Source organism: Balaenoptera physalus (genome assembly GCF_965194825.1).
Source record: "Balaenoptera physalus genome assembly, chromosome: 20".
NCBI lineage: Eukaryota > Metazoa > Chordata > Mammalia > Artiodactyla > Balaenopteridae > Balaenoptera > Balaenoptera physalus.
This window is the reverse complement of record NC_138901.1, coordinates 4,212,891-4,230,860: the sequence shown is the minus strand read 5'-3', so window position 1 is coordinate 4,230,860 and position 17,970 is coordinate 4,212,891. Positions and strand designations below refer to the sequence as shown.

General features: G+C 36.3%; 1 long non-coding RNA gene across 2 annotated transcripts in view; it reads left to right on the top strand.

Moving 5' to 3' along the window:
- The window catches only part of LOC309649663, a 453,852-nt gene extending 436,749 nt beyond the window's left edge, over positions 1-17,103 (top strand). For both annotated transcript variants that reach the window (XR_014257239.1, XR_014257240.1), the window contains one exon: positions 6,964-17,103. This is a non-coding gene — a long non-coding RNA (uncharacterized lncRNA). The remainder of the gene's footprint in view (positions 1-6,963) is intronic.
- Positions 17,104-17,970: the final 867 nt, after the last annotated feature.

Genomic DNA, 17,970 nt, shown 5'->3' with positions numbered 1-17,970 from the left:
ATCGGAGAGCACTTGACTTCACTTATCCTGTACCCTGGGCCTTTAGGTCTTCTTGATCTTTTAAGTAGTTTAACTGCAAATTATAAATATAAATATTAAGTATATGTATTTTTTTCATGACTAACCACCGTTCACCTCTCAGTATGTATATGTATGTATTCCATATGTATATATGTATACACATATTTGTATGTATGTGTATATGTATGTACCTATATCTATGTATATGTATGTTTATAGATATAGAGAGAGATAGATGTCTTTTATGTAGAGATAGATATTTCTTTATTATATATGTAAATGTCCTTCTCAACCTTCTTTCCCCTGACAAATTACTGTAATTACTGTTCAGCTATAAACATTTCACAGCTCAGATATCCCCTCCTCTGTGAAACTTTCCCAGATTAATCCAAGAAGTCTCAACCAGACTCCTCTTCATGATCCCACAACCCTCAGTTCAGACATATGTTAGAGAACTACTGATGCTGCCTGTGGTTTATCTTTTTACAGGTCAGTGATACCAACTAGACTGTAAGCTTCTTATGCCCAAAGATGCATTATACTCTTTTGGGTCTCTTGTCTAAACAGAGGGTATGGTTGATTTTAGTTGCTTATAGCAGACTGTTTTTAAAGACAGACAAATGATAGATAGATAGATAGACAGAATGAGCAAGCCTTATTTAGGAAATACATATATATATATATTACATATATATATATGTAAATATACGTAGCTTACGTTAACATGAATTTGCAGGACTGGTACCCTCAACAGTTCAATACTGAGAGGATATGCCAGTTAGATCATGGGTAGTGGTGTGAAACTGGCTCTAGGTTTTAATTTAGTGAAAAATTCCAGAGAACTGACACCTTGGACATACTTTGTTGTTGACTATGGAAGCAGTCATGGAATACCCAGCTTCCCTCTAATCCTGTGGCTTTGCTGGACCTGTCATCTGGGAGGTCCTTGTGATTTTATCTTATCTCTATTTGAGAGTCATAAAGATGAGTAACTAAAATGTGGTTAATAAACCCCATCTGGGCATTTTCTAGGTGAATAAACACACCGGGTTTTCCACTGTTTTTTCATGTGGAAATGATGAATAGGACTCACAACTCTTGTTTTCATTATAAGTAGAAAAGTAGAAATAATATCGTTATGATACTTGAGGTTGTTATAAAGTGCTTTAGAGACACTCTGAAAGTTTCAAATAATTATAGCTCCAGTTAAATTTTTATGGCTGCCTGTGGATTTTCATGATCAAAGAAAAAGTAAACAGAGAACACTTTTAGGCTGAAAGATTTTCAGACCCTTATGATTTTTTTTTTGTTTTTGGCTCTCCTTCTATTCTTTAAAAGAGTGATTAATAGTTTCACAATGTAAAAGCACCCACATTTGGGATTAAGTAATTGAATGAAATTAATTCCTGAATCCAATCTTCGTGCACCCCAGGCATGCTGCATAACATATTATCTTGGTGATTAAAAATGCAATGAGCTAAATATAAGAGAAGGTCTTCAAAAACCGCTAGTTACCAATTTCATTCCAATCTGTTACATACATTTCAACTGTATGTTTTTTCTTTTGCTAAAAAGTACATTATTAGTACAAGTAGTGACATTTGAAAAAAACTATAGATCAGATTTTAGTACTGTAAATATTAACATCCTGATTTTAATACTTGTGTTATAGTGGTACAATTGAATATCCTTGGTTTTAGGAAATAAACTGAGTATATGAGTCAAGGGGCAGCATGTCTTTTCAAATGGCTAAGAAAAAAGACTGTGTATATATACAAACATACATATGCATACATATACATGTGCATATGCTTATGATGTAGGCATGTGCATGTACACATATACATGTGTTCATGATGATGTTACACATCTATATACATGTATATAAATAGGTATATGCACACCTATGTGCATGCATACATACATGCGTTGTAAAGCACATAATGAATATAAACATGTGAAAATATATACTTCATGTATATATGGATAGTATACATGTATGTACATATAAGGGTACATATGTATGCATATTTTACCCATTTTTTATCACTAAAACATGTTTTAGATTTTTCATGTTTTATAAAAAAAAATGTTTACATTTGGGGAATCTGAGTGAATAATGGATAAGAATTTTTTGCAACGTTTTGAAACTTTCCTATATGTCTATAATCACTTTAAAATTTAAAAATCAAAACATTTTAAAACATCCTTAAAAGTGCTGCATTCTACCAAGTGTGCTGAAATCATATGTGGAAGATTGAATCAGCATATGAAGGTTTAGCTTTGTGCTGAGGAAAATTGTGGTTTTGAGACATATAAATATATAAACATGTATTTATTTATTCATATAAACATATTATACACACATATATAATTCTGATCTAGAGTGGGTCCACTTATTTTTTAACTGAGGTAAAATTCATGTAACAATTAACCATTTTAAATTATACAGTACATTAGTGTGTAGTGTATTCTCAATGTTATACAACAACCACACATATCAAGTTCTAAACATTTTTATCACCCCTTCCGCTTCCCTAAAACAAAACCGATTCCCATTAAACAGTCACTTTTCAGCCCCTGACCACCACCAATCTACTTTCTATCTCTGTGTGTTTACCTATTCTGGATATTTCATAAAAATAGACTCATATACTCTGTGGCCTTTTGCATCTGGCTTCTTTCACTTTTTTTGAGTGAAATGTTTTTGAAGTTCATCCATGTTGTAACATGCATCAGTGCTTCATTCCTTTTTATGGCTGGATAATATTCTATTGTATGTATATACCACATTTTGTTTTTCCGTTCATCCACTGGTAGATATCTGGGTTGTTTCCACCTTTGGTTATTGTGAATTATGCTGGTACGAACATACGAGTATTTGTTTGAGAACCACTTTTTAATTCTTTGGTGTATATGCCTAGGAGTGGAATTGCTGGGTCATAATGGAAATTCTATGTTGAACTTTTTGAGGAACTGCCAGACTGTTTTCTTATTCCTATTTAATGTTAGGGGCAGATCACATGAACTCATAATGCAGAGATGTTCTCTGAATTTAGGCAGTTGATTTGTATGTTCAGTAATTGTTTAGGGGAACGTCTCACACAAACACCATGAGCAGGACCTGGAAAGAGTAGACGGAGTTCACTGAAACCTGTACCAAGCCCTCAATAAATTCTTATTTCAGTATCAAGAGATTTGAGGCAACATGAGAATTTACTTAAACAGAGGTGGAGATAAGGGAACATAGAATTACATCATTGTTTTTAAAGGACGCAATAGAGAAGAGCAAAGAAAATGAGTGATCAGAAGTGAAGTATGAGCATCTATACATAATACAAACTCTCAAAGTTGCACGTGCTTGCTTTCTGAATCATTTTACGAGCCCCGTAAGGAAATCAATAGATTTCCATCTTAATCACACTTCACATGTTTCTCTTTGGTCCATTTTCTGTTGCTTTAGAGTTGGCTCCAAATGGTGTTTGGCCGCTCTCTGTCCATGCCCACCCTCTCCCTGGCCCATCCCATCTTCCACTCCTGACCCCCAACAAAACAGAGGATAAATCTCCTCTCCTGAGGAGATTCAGAAGTATGTCCTACCTGTTTGAGCAATGGCCTTCTTGATCTTCATTTCAGTCTGTTTTGCTGGTCACACTGCATCTCCCCAACTTCTAATCATAGGGGTGTCCAAGAATTCATCTCTGAGGCTTGCCTGTATCTACTCACACTCTCTAGAAGTCATTAAGTTTCATGGCTTTTAGGTACATCCCATACACAGACAACACTTAATTTTTTATATCCAACAGGATTTCTCCTCTAAACTCCAGAAATATCTGCCTACATACAAGACTCTTACTTGAGTATCCAGTTGACACCTAAAACTTAATTATGTCTAACACTGTGAACACCTGATTTTCCTTCCCAAACCTGCTTCCCCCTCTGTCTTCACCGTCTCAACTGGGGACGCTTACCTGTCAGAGTCTAGGCCAAGTATTATGTCTTCTTCTCATACGTACATTTAATCTGTTAGCAAATCCATTGGCTCTGTCTTCCAAATACATTCAGATTCTAACATTTCTCATTGTCTGCACCGTCCCTGCCTCTGTCCAAGCCACCATCATCTCTTACCCAGAATATTTCAATAGCCTTCTAGCAGGTCATCCTGCTTGGTTATTTTTTCAGTTTTCTGATCACATATAATCTTATCAGTGAGATCTTCCCAAACGACCTTATTGCCTGATTGATTGTTTGAGATTTCTCACTTCTTTATTATTTTATTGAAGTATAGTTGATGTACAATATTATATGTTACAGGTGTACAACATAATTCACAATTTTAGAGGTTATGCTCCATTTATAGTTATCATAAAATATTGGCTATATTCCCTGGGTTGTACAATATATCCGTGTAGCTCATTTCATACATAATAGTTTGTATCATGTAATCCCCTACCCCTATCTTGCCCCTGCCCCGTTCCCTCTCACCACTGGTAACTACTGATTTGTTCTCTATGTCTATGAATCTGTTTCTTTTTCGCTATATTCACTAGTTTGTTGTATTTTTCAGATTCCATAAGTGAGTGATACCATACCATATTTGTCTTTCTCTGACTTATTTTACTTAGCAAAATACCTTCCAAGTCCATCCATGTTGTTGCAGATAGCAAAATTTCATTCATTTTTATGGCTGGGTAGTATTCCTTTATCTTTATCTATTCATCTTATTGACGGACACTTAGGTTGCTTCCAAATCTTGGCAGTCATTGGGGTGCGTGTATCCTTTCAAATTAGTGCTCTTGTTTTGTTTTATTTTTTTTGGATATATACCCAGAAGTGGAATTGTTGGGTCATATGGTAGCTCTATTTTCAGTTTTTTGAGAAATCTCCATACATCCAAACAACCCTATTTAAAATAGCATCTCAGCAATCCCTAATCCTGTTCCCCCTTTGTTTTCTTCTATATACTTTACATCATTAGACAAATATTATAGTGTACTTTTTGGATATTTCATCTCTCCTACTTAGAATGTAAGCTTCAAAAGATCAGAGATTATTTTTTCTGTTTTTCACTGTTGTATCTACAGAGCCCAGAATACTGCCCAGTACAGAATAGAGGCTTATTTAAAGTATTTTTATATGTATGAATGAATGGCAATATGTCTGGAATACTCGCAAAGTCTTCTTTGTGATAAATAATACTCACCTAAAGTGAAATTAGCATGGTTACTAAAAAAATACACATTTTGTGTATTTAGAAATATTTTAGAGCTGGAAGATTCTCAAAAACCTGGAGACTTTTATATAGGAAACATTTTCAGAGTCAAAAGATACCTCCCAAAGAGGTTTGGATTAAAGGATGCCTGCTCAAGATGATCTGTGGCCTTCAGCAGTATGATTATATACCCACCTCTAATCCTCTGGTGAAATATCCCTGACTTGGTATCTGTAGTTCTGGGTTGTAATTGAGTTTTTGCAACACACCAGTGATGAGGTAACTGGGCAAGTTGCTTAATCCACTTTGAGCTTAAGCTGTAAGTTGGTGGTGATAATAATAAGAAGGACCTCACAAGACTGTGGTGAGGATCAGCTGAGATCTTGGACATGTTTTATAAAATCTCAAACATGCCATAAATATAAGAAACCTAAAAAAAAAAATGCTACAAATATAAGGATAAGGACTATGTTTTCAGGCTATGAGAAAACATAAAAGTTAACAACTTCAGTTCTATGATTCTCTTACCACCATATTTTTCTTTACTATCAGAGTCATTCAAAATCTGATGAAGGAAATTGTTCGAATCTGTTTGAGAGAATCCTTTAGGCAGCCTGAAAATATTTCAGTAATATTCAGGTTCCAAACATTATTCCCAAATTCTCTAAGCTGGATTGGCTTTTCAGCTATGAGTCACATCACGGCTACTCTCTTCCTACTCCGGCCAGGCTTACTCTGCCATTACCTTTAAAAATTAGTCTGGCAAATGCCCAGCAGGTGACTAAAGCAAAACACATACAGGATCGAATGAAAGTTTTGGGGATATTGATGCTGATCTAGGCCTCAAATCTGCTTTGGGACTTTAGTTAACTAAAATGACTATGCAAACTGATCAAGTGGGCTTTATTTCCTTCTTTATTATCATAGTCAGCATCACTTACCCATTACTGATTATCATCTTAGTGCTAAGAATTCTACTTGGCCATTTATGTGTGCTATTCCCTTTATACTTCATCTTTCTCTATGAGGTAGGTATTATTATCTTTATTTTACAAAGGAGGAAATTGGAACTCAAGGGGGAGTAAAATTATTTTCCAATAAGGAGGTAAAATCAGCCTTTAGATTCAAATCTGACTTCAAAACTTCTGTGATCATGCAATTCTCTTTTGTAATGGTCAGTCTCCTCCTCCACATTGATATGGATTTCCCCTAAAGGGGGGGAGCCTCAGAAAAAGTGGAGGAGGAAACAAAAGGACCAAACAATAGAACTGAACACAGCAGAAAGATTAAGGCTTGGAGGAAGAGATATTACATTCTTATCACAGAGTTTTCTTTGGGCTCAGGCGTACTCTTCCCTGGTCTTGACCTAATTTTATTAAGACTTTGGCAGGTGAGTGTGATCGTTTCCCTGGCCCCCTGTGAGTTTACAGTTCGGTTGGGGTATTACTTACAGTCCCTGTTACTATTGACTCTAAAGTGACTACCAAATATATAATCTGAAAATAAACAGGATTCTCACATCCAAACATTCAATACAAAGGTTTGATGGATATACCCTTCTTTGTGTTTCTTTCAGACTCTTGGTAAAATCCTACTGGGTGATTTGTTCCTTTTGCACATATAATTCAGCACCGAATAAAAAGAATGTGAAGCCTTTATACACCATGGCCCCGCTTGTAGCTCACCTCTGGCCTTGCTGGTTCTTATTAATGACTCATTTCTTTTGATAGGAGCGGCCACACTTCAGGACTTCTTGGGGGGAAGAAAGTTGGCAGAGAGAAAGTCCACAGTGAGTAGTTAAACATTATATGAATTAATACCCCCGATCAATAGCTTAATGGATGAAATGCATTGATTGCTTTGAGAATTATGCTGAGGTCTACAGTAATAAGCATAAATGTCTGATTTGACATCTTTTTTTTTTTAATATGTCTGCAACATAATCTACTACCAATTACACAACAACCCCACCAAAGGAGTGCTGAGTGGTCCCACTACAGTAGTAACATGTTATAAAAGCTCAAGTTTCAGGACAATTAGCTTCTGGCTGCAGTTTATTACCCCATTTGAGATTTAAAAGATTTTTTTTTCCATTGCATTCCAACAATGCTTATGTGTCTGGGGCTAACACTTTAAAACAATAATGGAATGGCAAATATCTGTCTGGCTGGAGTTTGCCCAAGAAGAAGTGTGTATTAGAGTTAAAAAAAAAAATCAAGGCAGAGTGGACAAAAAAAAAAAACAAAAAAACCCCTCCAACTTCTTTAATTTCTCAAACTGCCCAGAGGTATAATGTTTTATGAAGAAAAAAATGCCTTTCATTGCTATTTTGTAGAAAATCCAAGAAATGCTTTGGAGAATATAAATATCCCTGTTTATTTAAACCAATTTCCACATGGTGGAAAAGCAGTCCCATCGATAATTCATATCCATCTGTCTCTTGGGTGAGCATCACAAGATGTCTGGTCTGAGATACATGACTCCCTCCTTGAATTGCCTAGTACTACACAAAACTGGCAATCAGGGATTTTTTTAATGGTGGTGATGACAATGGAATTTATTGAGTCTATTCTGTGGCCAGGTACTGTGCTGAAACTTTATGTGAATGATCTTATTTGATTCTCCGAAACAGCTCTTGAGTTAGCTCTTGAAAATAATAATGCTATTATTTTTGCCATTTTATAGATGAGAAAATTGAGACTTGGAGGGTCTAATAATTAGAGGGTTTCAAGGCTAACAGTAGGAAGTGCTTTGGAAAACTACTCTTGAGGCTTTAACCACTAGGCAGTACTACCTGATGATGGTGATGATGGTGCCGGTAGTGGTGGTGATAAAGATGACAAAGGCAATAATAGACCTGGGGAAACTTCTTGTTAATCTCCTGTATGGTTTGTTATGTAACTTTCTTTCCTCTAGCTCTCTGGGTCATTTTTTTTGCTGTCTCAGATATCTACTTCCTTTATCCCAATGTCCATTTTGAAATTTTTTTATCCTAATCTATTGTTTTCTCCTCCTGCCTCTCACACTCTGTGATCTCATACTTCCTGTGGTTATTCGGGAACTGAGTTGGGTGAGGTGATTCACTACAGGCCCCCACTTCTAGTGAAGGGATGAGTGCATCACTGAGACGACTTACCTGTAGTCAATGTACGGTAGTGGTTCTGTGCAGCCTTTCTCAACTCAGGATTCCTAAACGTCTAATGGTGGATATGATCAAGCTTAGAGAGCAACCCACATCAGTGTAATGTTTTTCTATCTAAGGCTGTGGTGAAACACGAATTTTGATATCCAGCATGTACTGATATCATTAAAATCCCAGCTTTTTTTACCCCTTGGAATAAGGAATGCTGTCTGTGAATTAAAATATTAATGTCCAAAAAATTACAAAAAGAACCTATGCAAAAATGAATCAAGCAAAATAAATAAAATAAGTGAATTAGCAAGGAAGCAATAATACGGCATCGACCTAGAGTTTATAGTGCATTACTGGCTGTCTCCTGTTCTCAGCTCAGGTGAGGTATTTCCAACCTAGGTGTGTTGACACGTTAGCCACAGGGAAGGGCCCATCCCCTTCACACAGATGGCTTTCCTTTGTTTGTACTTTCCTGAGATTCTTCAGAGCTCCTGGCATGTTGGCTTTCCACTCTGGAGTGGCTAGAGAGGGAAACAATGCTTCTCTCCACTGTGCGGTAGTAGTGCCCTGGCCAAGGTCAGCTTTGGTTCTGTTCTTGCAGCACTTTGTTATGTGGCTCCAATATCTCAATGGCATCAGAAGAGCTAGCATTTGTGTCTTCTGCCTGGAATGCGGTTCCCCATCCCATCTACTTGGAGAATACCTGCTCGCTCTTCAAGAGGCAGCTCCATTGTCTTCTATTCCCTGTAGCATTCCCTTCACCCCTCTCTTACCCGCAGGTGGAATTGCTCCCTCATTCATGTTTTGCTAACACTTTATGTATCGTATTGCACTATAAATATGTGTTTGGTATTTATCCTCTGTGAGACTGTATTCATGAGAGACTCTGGCTTATTCATTCCTTCTTTGCATCTGCAGCACAAAGCAAAATGCCAGGTCCATATTAAGTTTATGATAAATGTTTCTTGTCCTGCACCAAGGTTCTATGTCCCTGACTCTATGCTTCATCTCCCCAAAATCATTATAGTATTTATAATATACATACCACACAGTAGATACTGACCCAGGAGCCATGATGTTGGATTATTTGTCATTGTTCTGCAACTACGTGGATATCAATTTTATTATCTGTAAATTCAGAGGAATAGTTTAGACTTATTTGCTTTCATTCATTCATCAGCTCACGTATTAATTCATTCAAAATATATTTATCAAGTACTTTCCTTGCCCTAGACACTGGACTTTTTAAGCATAAAATCCCATATTTTTTAGTTACAGCACTAAATACTTTAATTAAAAAAAGCAATAAAGTTTATACAGCCAGTAGAGTTAATTTCACAATGCTGCTTTTTTTTTTAAAATTAGTTATCCATTTTATACATATTAGTGTATATATGTCAATCCCAATCTCCCAATTCATCACACCACCACCACCACCACCCCACCCCGCCACTTTCCCCCCTTGGTGTCCATATGTTTGTTCTGTACATCTTTGTCTCTTTTTCTGCCCTGCAAACCGGTTCATCTGTACCATTTTTCTAGGTTCCACATATATGCGTTAATATATGATATTTGTTTTTCTCTTTCTGACTTACTTCACTCTGTATGACAGTCTCTAGGTCCATCCACGTCTCTACAAATGACCCAATTTCATTCCTTTTTATGGCTGAGTAATATTCCATTGTATATATGTACCACATCTTCTTTATCCATTTGTCTGTCGATGAGCATTTACGTTGCTTCCATGACCTGGCTATTGTAAATAGTGCTGCAATGAACATTGGGGTGCATGTGTCTTTTTGAATTATGGTTTTCTCTGGGTATATGCCCAGTAGTGGGATTGCTGGGTCATATGGTAATTCTAGTTTTTGTTTTTTAAGGAACCTCCATACTGTTCTCCATAGTGGCTGTATCAATTTACATTCCCACCAACAGTGCAAGAGGGTTCCCTTTACTCCACACCCTCTCCAGCATTCATTGTTTGTAGATATTCTGATGATGCCCATACTAACTGGTGTGAGGTGATACCTCATTGTAGTTTTGATTTGCATTTCTCTAATAATTAATGATGCTGAGCAGCTTTTCATGTGCTTCGTGGCCATCTGTATGTCTTCTTTGGAGAAATGTCTATTTAGGTCTTCTGCCCATTTTTGGATTGGGTTCTTTGCTTTTTTAATATTGAGCTGCATGAGCTGTTTATATATTTTGGAGATTAATCCTTTGTCCGTTGCTTCATTTGCAAATATTTTCTCCCATTCTGAGGGTTGTCTTTTTATCTTGTTTATAGTTCCCTTTGCTGTGCAAAAGCTTTGAAGTTTCATTAGGTCCCATTTGTTTATTTTTGTTTTTATTTCCATTACTCTAGGAGGTGGGTCAAAGAAGATCTTGCTGTGATTTATGTCATAGAGTGTTCTGCCTATGTTTTCCTCTAAGAGTTTTATGGTGCCTGATCTTACATTTAGGTCTTTAATCCATTTTGAGTTTATTTTTGTGTATGGTGTTAGGGAGCATCCTAATTTCATTCTTCTACATGTAGCTGTGCAGTTTTCCCAGCACCACTTATTGAAGAGACTGTCTTTTCTCCACTGTATATCCTTGCCTCCTTTGTCATAGATTAGTTGACGATAAGTGCGTAGATTTATCTCTGGGCTTTCTATCCTGTTCCATTGATCTATATTTCTGTTTTTGTGCCCGTACCATATTGTCTTGATTACTGTAGCTTTGTAGTATAGTCTGAAGTCAGGGAGTCTGATTCCTTCAGCTCCGTTTTTTTCCCTCAAGATTGCTTTGGCTATTCGGGGTCTTTTGTGTCTCCATACAAATTTTAAGATTTTTTTGTTCTAGTTCTGTAAACAATGCCATTGGTAATTTGATAGGGATTACATTGAATCTATAGATTGCTTTGGGTACTATGGTCATTTTCACAATATTGATTATTCCAATCGAAGAACCTGGTATATCTCTACATCTGTTTGCATCATCTTTGATTTCCTTCATCAGCGTCGTAGTTTTCTGAGTACAGCTCTTTTACCTCCTTACGTAGGTTTATTCCTAGGTATTTTATTCTTTTAGTTGCAATGGTGAATGGGATTGTTTCCTTAATTTCTCTTTCTGATCTTTCGTTGTTAGTGTATAGGAATGCAAGAGATTTCTGTGCATTAAGTTTGTATCCTGCAACTTTACCAAATTCATTGATTAGCTCTAATACTTTTCTGGTGGCACCTTTAGGATTCTCTAAGTACACCTACCATGTCATCTGCAAACAGTGACCGTTTTACTTCTTCTTTTCCAATTTGTATTCCTTTTATTTCTTTTTCTTCTCTGATTGCCATGGCTAGGACTTCCAAAACTGTGTTTAGTAATAGTGGCGAGATGGACATCCTTGTCTTGTTCCTGATCTTAGAGGAAATGCTTTCAGTTTTTCACCATTGAGAATGATGTTTGCTGTGGGTTTGTCATATATGGCCTTTATTATGTTGAGGTAGATCTGTGCCAATTTCCTGGAGAGTTTTTATCATAAATGGGTGTTGAATTTTGTCAAAAGCTTTTTCTGCCCCTATTGAGATGATCATATGTTTTTTATTCTTCAGTTTGTTAATATGGTGTATCACATTGATTGCTTTCAGTATATTGAAGAATCCTTGCAACCCTGTGATAAATCCCACTTGATCATGGTGTATGATCCTCCTAATTTGTTGTTGGATTCTGTTTGCTAGTATTTTGTTGAGGATTTTTGCATGTATATTCATCAGTGATATTGGTCTGTAATTTTCTTTTTTTGTAGTATCTTTGTCTGGTTTTGGAATCATGGTGATGGTGGCCTCGTGGAATGAGTCTGGGAGTGTTCCTTCCTCTGCAATTTTTCGGAAGAGTTGAGAAGGACAGGTGTTAGCTTTTCTCTAAATGTTTGATAGAATTCACCTGTGAAGCCATCTGGTCCTGGACTTTTGTTTGTTGGAAGATTTTTAATCACAGTTTCAACTTCATTCCTTGTGATTGGTCTATTCATATTTTCTATTTCTTCCTGATTCAGTCTTGGAAGGTTATACCTTTCTAAGAATTTGTCCATTTCTTCCAGGTTGTCCATTTTATTGGCATAGAGGTGCTTGTAGTAGTCTCATATAATGCTTTGTATTTCTTTGGTGTCCGTTGTAACTTTTCCTTTTTCATTTCTAATTTTATTGATTTGAGTTCTCTCCCTCTTTTTCTTGATGAGTCTGGCTAAAGGTTTGTTAATTTTGTTTATCTTCGCAAAGAACCAGCTTTTAGTTTTATTGATCTCTGCTATTGTTTTCTTAGTTTCTATTTCATTTATTTCTGCTCTGATCTTTATGATTTCTTTCCTTCTACTTACTTTGGGTTTTGTTTTGTTCTTCTTTCTCTACTTCCTTTAGGTGTAAGGTTAGATTGTTTATTTGAGATATTTCTTGTTTCTTCAGGTAGGTTTGTATTGCAATAAACTTCCCTCTTAGAACTGCTTTTGCTGCATCCCATAGGTTTTGGATCGTCGTGTTTTCGTTGTCATTTGTCTCTAGGTATTTTTTGATTTCCTCTTTGATTTCTTCAGTGACGTCTTGGTTATTAGTAACGTATTTTATAGCCTCTATGTGTTTGCGTATTTTATGTTTTTTTCCCTGTAATTGATTTCTAATCTCATAGCATTGTGGTCAGAAAAGATGCTTGATATGATTTCAATTTTCTTAAATTTACCAAGGCTTGATTGTGACCCAAGGTGTGATCTAGCCTGGAGAATGTTCCGTGTGCACTTCAGAAGTGTAATCTGCTGTTTCTGGATGGAATGTCCTATAAATATCAATTAAATCTATTTGGTCTATTGTGTCCTTTAAAGCTTGTCTTTCCTCACTAATTTTCTGTCTGGATGATCTGTCCATTGGTGTAAGTGAGGTGTTAAAGTCCCCCACTATTATTTTGTTACTGTCAATTTCCTCTTTTAGAGCTGTTAGCAGTTGCCTTATGTATTGAGGTGCTCCTATGTTGGGTGCATATATATTTATAATTGTTATATCTTCTTCTTGGATTGATCCCTTGATCATTATGTAGTGTCCTTCCTTGTCTCTTATAACATTCTTTATTTTAAAGTCTATTTTATCTGATATGAGTATTGCTACTCCAGCTTTCTTTTGATTTCCATTTGCATGGAATTTCTTTTTCCATCCCCTCACTTTCGGTCTGTGTGTGTCCCTAGGTCTGAAGTGGGTCTCTTGTAGACAACATATATATGGGTCTTGTTTTTGTATCCATTCAGCAAGCCTGTGTCTTTTGGTTGGAGCATTTAATCCATTCACGTTTAAGGTAATTATCAATATGTATGTTCCTATTACCATTTTCTTAATTGCTATGGGTTTGTTTTTGTAGGTCCTTTGCTTCTCTTGTGTTTCCCACTTAGAGAAGTTCCTTTAGCATTTGTTGTAGACCTGGTTTGGTGGTGTGAATTCTCCTAGGTTTTGCTTGTCTGTAAAGCTTTTGATTTCTCGGTGAAATATGAATGAGATCCTTGCTGGGTAGAGTAATCTTGGTTGTAGGTTCTTCCCTTTCATCACTTTAAATATACCCTGCCACTCCCTTCTGGATTGTAGAGTTTCTTCTGAGAAATCTGCTGTTAACCTTATGGGAGTTCCCTTGTATGTTATTTGTTGTTTTTCCCTTGTTGCTTTCCATAATTTTTCTTTGTCTCTAATTTTTGCCAATTTGATTACTGTGTGTCTCGGCGTGTTTCTCCTTGGGTTTATCCTGCCTGGGACTCTCTGCGCTTCCTGGACTTAGGTGGCTATTTCCTTTCTCATGTTAGGGAAATTTTCGACTATAATCTCTTCAAATATTTCCTTGGGTCCTTTCTCTCTCTCTCTTCTCCTTCTGGGACCCCTATATTGCGAATGTCGTTGTGTTTAATGTTGTCCCAGAGGTCTCTTAGGCTGTCTTCATTTCTTTTCATTCTTTTTTCTTTATTTTGTTCCATGGCAGTGAATTCCATCATTCTGTCTTCCAGGTCACTTATCCGTTCTTCTGCCTCAGCTATTCTGCTATTGATTCCTTCTTGTGTAGTTTTCATTTCAGTTATTGTATTGTTCATCTCTGTTTGTTTGTTCTTTAATTTTTCTAGGTTTTTGTTCTTTAATTCTTCTAGGTCTTTGTTAAACATTTCTTACATCTTCTGGATCTTTGCCTCCATTCTTTTTCTGAGGTCCCGGATTATCTTCACTATCATTCTTCTGAATTCTTTTTCTGGAAGGTTGCCTATCTCCACTTCATTTAGTTGTTTTTCTGGGGTTTTATCTTGTTCCTTCGTCTGGTACAAAGTCCTTTGCCTTTTCATTTTGTCTATCTTTCTGTGTATGTGGTTTTCCCTCCACAGGCTGCAGCATTGTAGTTCTTCTTGCTTCTGCTGTCTGCCCTCTCAACTCAGTTTTGAATATAATTCAAACTAAGATAACAACAGTTAGCTTCTGAATCACATTTATTCCTCAAATTATACTATTTTTATCAACTAATTTAAAAAAATCAGTTCCCCCAGTGATCACAGATCAGAATTTCTGGGTTCCATCTCAGTGTTTGTTTTACCTTTTTAAATCAGTCAGAATACTGATTAATGTGTATTACATAAATTTAAGCAAATGGGGTAAGTCTTTGGACTGAAAGAAATCTCTGCATTTGTTCAACAGATATTTACCGAATGCCTAATATGTGCCTACTCTTGTCACATATGCCCAGGATAAGAAGATCAACAAAATAGGTCTCTGCCTTTGAGAGGTTGATAGCTATATGGGGAGAAACATGGATGTAAACTTGTCAGTGTTAGAAGAAGGGCTCTGATGGAGTATTCAGGTACATTTACAGCCAACAGGAAGAAATGTGCTCAGGTGTGGCTGAGGGCAGGATGGCGATAGGAGGCTTGTCAGAAAAAGATTTCATAGACTCTCCTGGCTTCTAGGCTTGGTTCTTCATGTCAGCAGATGGCCCTTGAGGTGAATCTCAGGAAATATGTGTGTTCCTGCAGTCAGACAAAACTGGGGAGAGGGAGAACTTTCCAAAAAAGAGAAGCAGGGTGAGCATGAGCAGATAAACGTGAAATAATACATCATATTTAGGCAACTAGAAATAAACCAGTATGGTGAGAGAGGAGGGGACAAGCTGGGTTCAAGGAGACCTGAGGCCGTGGAGCCAGCATGGGTAGCAGCATGTCACCTCTTGGCTAAGATGCAAGAATAGCGACTTTATCCTGAACCTGGAGGGAAATCCAGGACGGTCTTATGCAGTCGAGCAACTTGAGCATTTTTCAAAAACTGCTAGACACTTAAATGTGATTTAAAATATTTACTACATTTTAAAATCCAAATTTGGAAACTTAGAAACATTTGGGTTCTCTTCTATAAGCATTTTTGCTAAATTATTATTTTTTCAACAAATGGGAATTTCATACTCAAATGAGATCACACTTTAAACATGAAAAAGGGAATGGGATCTTTCATTCTATCGACATCTCCTTTCCATACTTGAGATTAGACCTATACTAAATTACTAAATTCTACTCTTTACCCCTAGAGAGATAGTGATTCAGTATTCAAGATCTCTTGTTAATGGAGTTCAAAACAAAGGCTTGGCTTTTGCTCCTCAGACTTCAGTTTATGAATCTGAGGAAGAAGAAAACAAAAACATACAGATTGAGATTTTTAGTCAGGAAGGTGAAGGTTGATTGTTATATTAGTGTCGAGTGAAAATACATTGATTGTTGACTTTTTTAAAATGCAAAAGCCACAGCACCTGATCTAACATAAATTGTTTGGTTTTTTCCTAGCAGTTGTTCAAGGGTTATTACAAATCAATAATAAATGGGAAACACCAAACTTGAGAGTCCTTCTGAACTAATACTGCCAACTCTGTTGACCATATGTTGAGAGATTGTATCAGGAAAATATGTGAAAACTTTCTGAATCTTTCTTCAAGAGAGAAAAGAAAAACAGTAATAGAATTTCATCATAATGCCTTTCATTGGGACAATGTTGTGTCTTCCTAACTGGTTTGCTACTTTAAATCTTTTCCTATTCTACTGTATCCACACTGTGTTACCTACAGATCTTATCAATTTGAAGGCACACTAATCTTTTTTAATCTTGGCTCTGCAGGTTTCTTACTCTGTGGTTCTGCTCTGCTATCTGTAAGACTGAAATAACAATGCCCATTTCAGAAGAATGAGAGGTGCTGAAAGGATTAAATGGAAACTTAGATGTAGGGTCTTGTGCTTAGTAGGTCTCCAATACCTATTTATTAAGTTTAACAATGGCACACTTCAGTGAATGTTTAACTTTTCAACTAAGCTTATTATTTATGGTTCTGAGCTAATTGCACAAAATAAGATAGATCCAGGCATGAAAACAATTTCATTTCTAATAGCTGGATTGTAAAAATCCTCAACTTGTTGGATGTGGAACACTATGAATAGAAATATTTTTAGGACATCCTGAAGCTCTAAGCCTTAATATTAACACATGTGTACTTGTGGAAAATTCAACTGCTTCCAAAAAGGAGAGCCAGAGCTATTCAGAAGTAGAAGAAAGCACTTCAAACAAGTGATGCCCTCAGTAGCTGTCAAGGCAAACTGGCTTTGTTTTTGATGGATTGTGGGGAATATCCCCTGCCTTTTACAAAACAATATGTAATTGTCATTAAGAAGCCAAATGGGAAAAGAAAAGAGAATTATGTACCCTTGGGAACTGGGGAAATTAGTACAAATAAGATATTGAAAGCTGATTACCAGTAATTATAATGGTTTACTGCTAGATCCAACCTGATTCAGTAATGAACCTGGTGAACCTTGAGCTAGTGCAGAGACTGAGTACTTGGACATCCATCCTCCAGGATGTCTTTGAATTCCCAGTGTCTTCTTCTAAGCTCTCTGTTAGTATTACCAACAGAGAGAAGAAGTAGAAACCATTTGCTTTAAAGTAGTGTTTCTCAAACTTCTTGGTCCTGGGACCCCTTTACACTCTTAAAAACCTTTGAGACCAAAGAGCTTTTTGTTTGTTTGGGCAATATCAATTAATATTCATCATGTTAGAAATTAAAAGAGAATCTTTATAAATATTTGTTAATGTATTTACAATAGCACTAATAAATATTTACATGCCAGACTATGTAACATATTTTTAATGAAAAATGACTATATTTTCCTCCCCAAATAAGAAGATAGCATTGTTTTACATTTTTGGAAATCTCTTTAATGTCTGGCTTGAAAGAAGACAGCTGAATTCTCACATCTGCTTCTGTGATCATTCTGTTTCTACATTTTGTTTTGGTTGAATTATAGGAAGAAAATCTGGCCACATAAAGATGGTATCTAGAAAGGGAGGAATAATTTAACAGCCTTGTCAGATAATTATGGGTATTTCTTCTTTGATACTATACCAAGACTCTAGAAGAGGTAGTGTCTTAAAATTTGATTGCAACATAGAGTGTGAAATAGTATCAATAAAATTTTTGTACAGTGTTTTATTAAAAAAAATCATTGAATAGACCTTCTAGCCCTGCAGGATTTTCTAGCATTGTAGATTGGTCATAAGGAGAACATTGGTTCACCAAGTTATGTGGA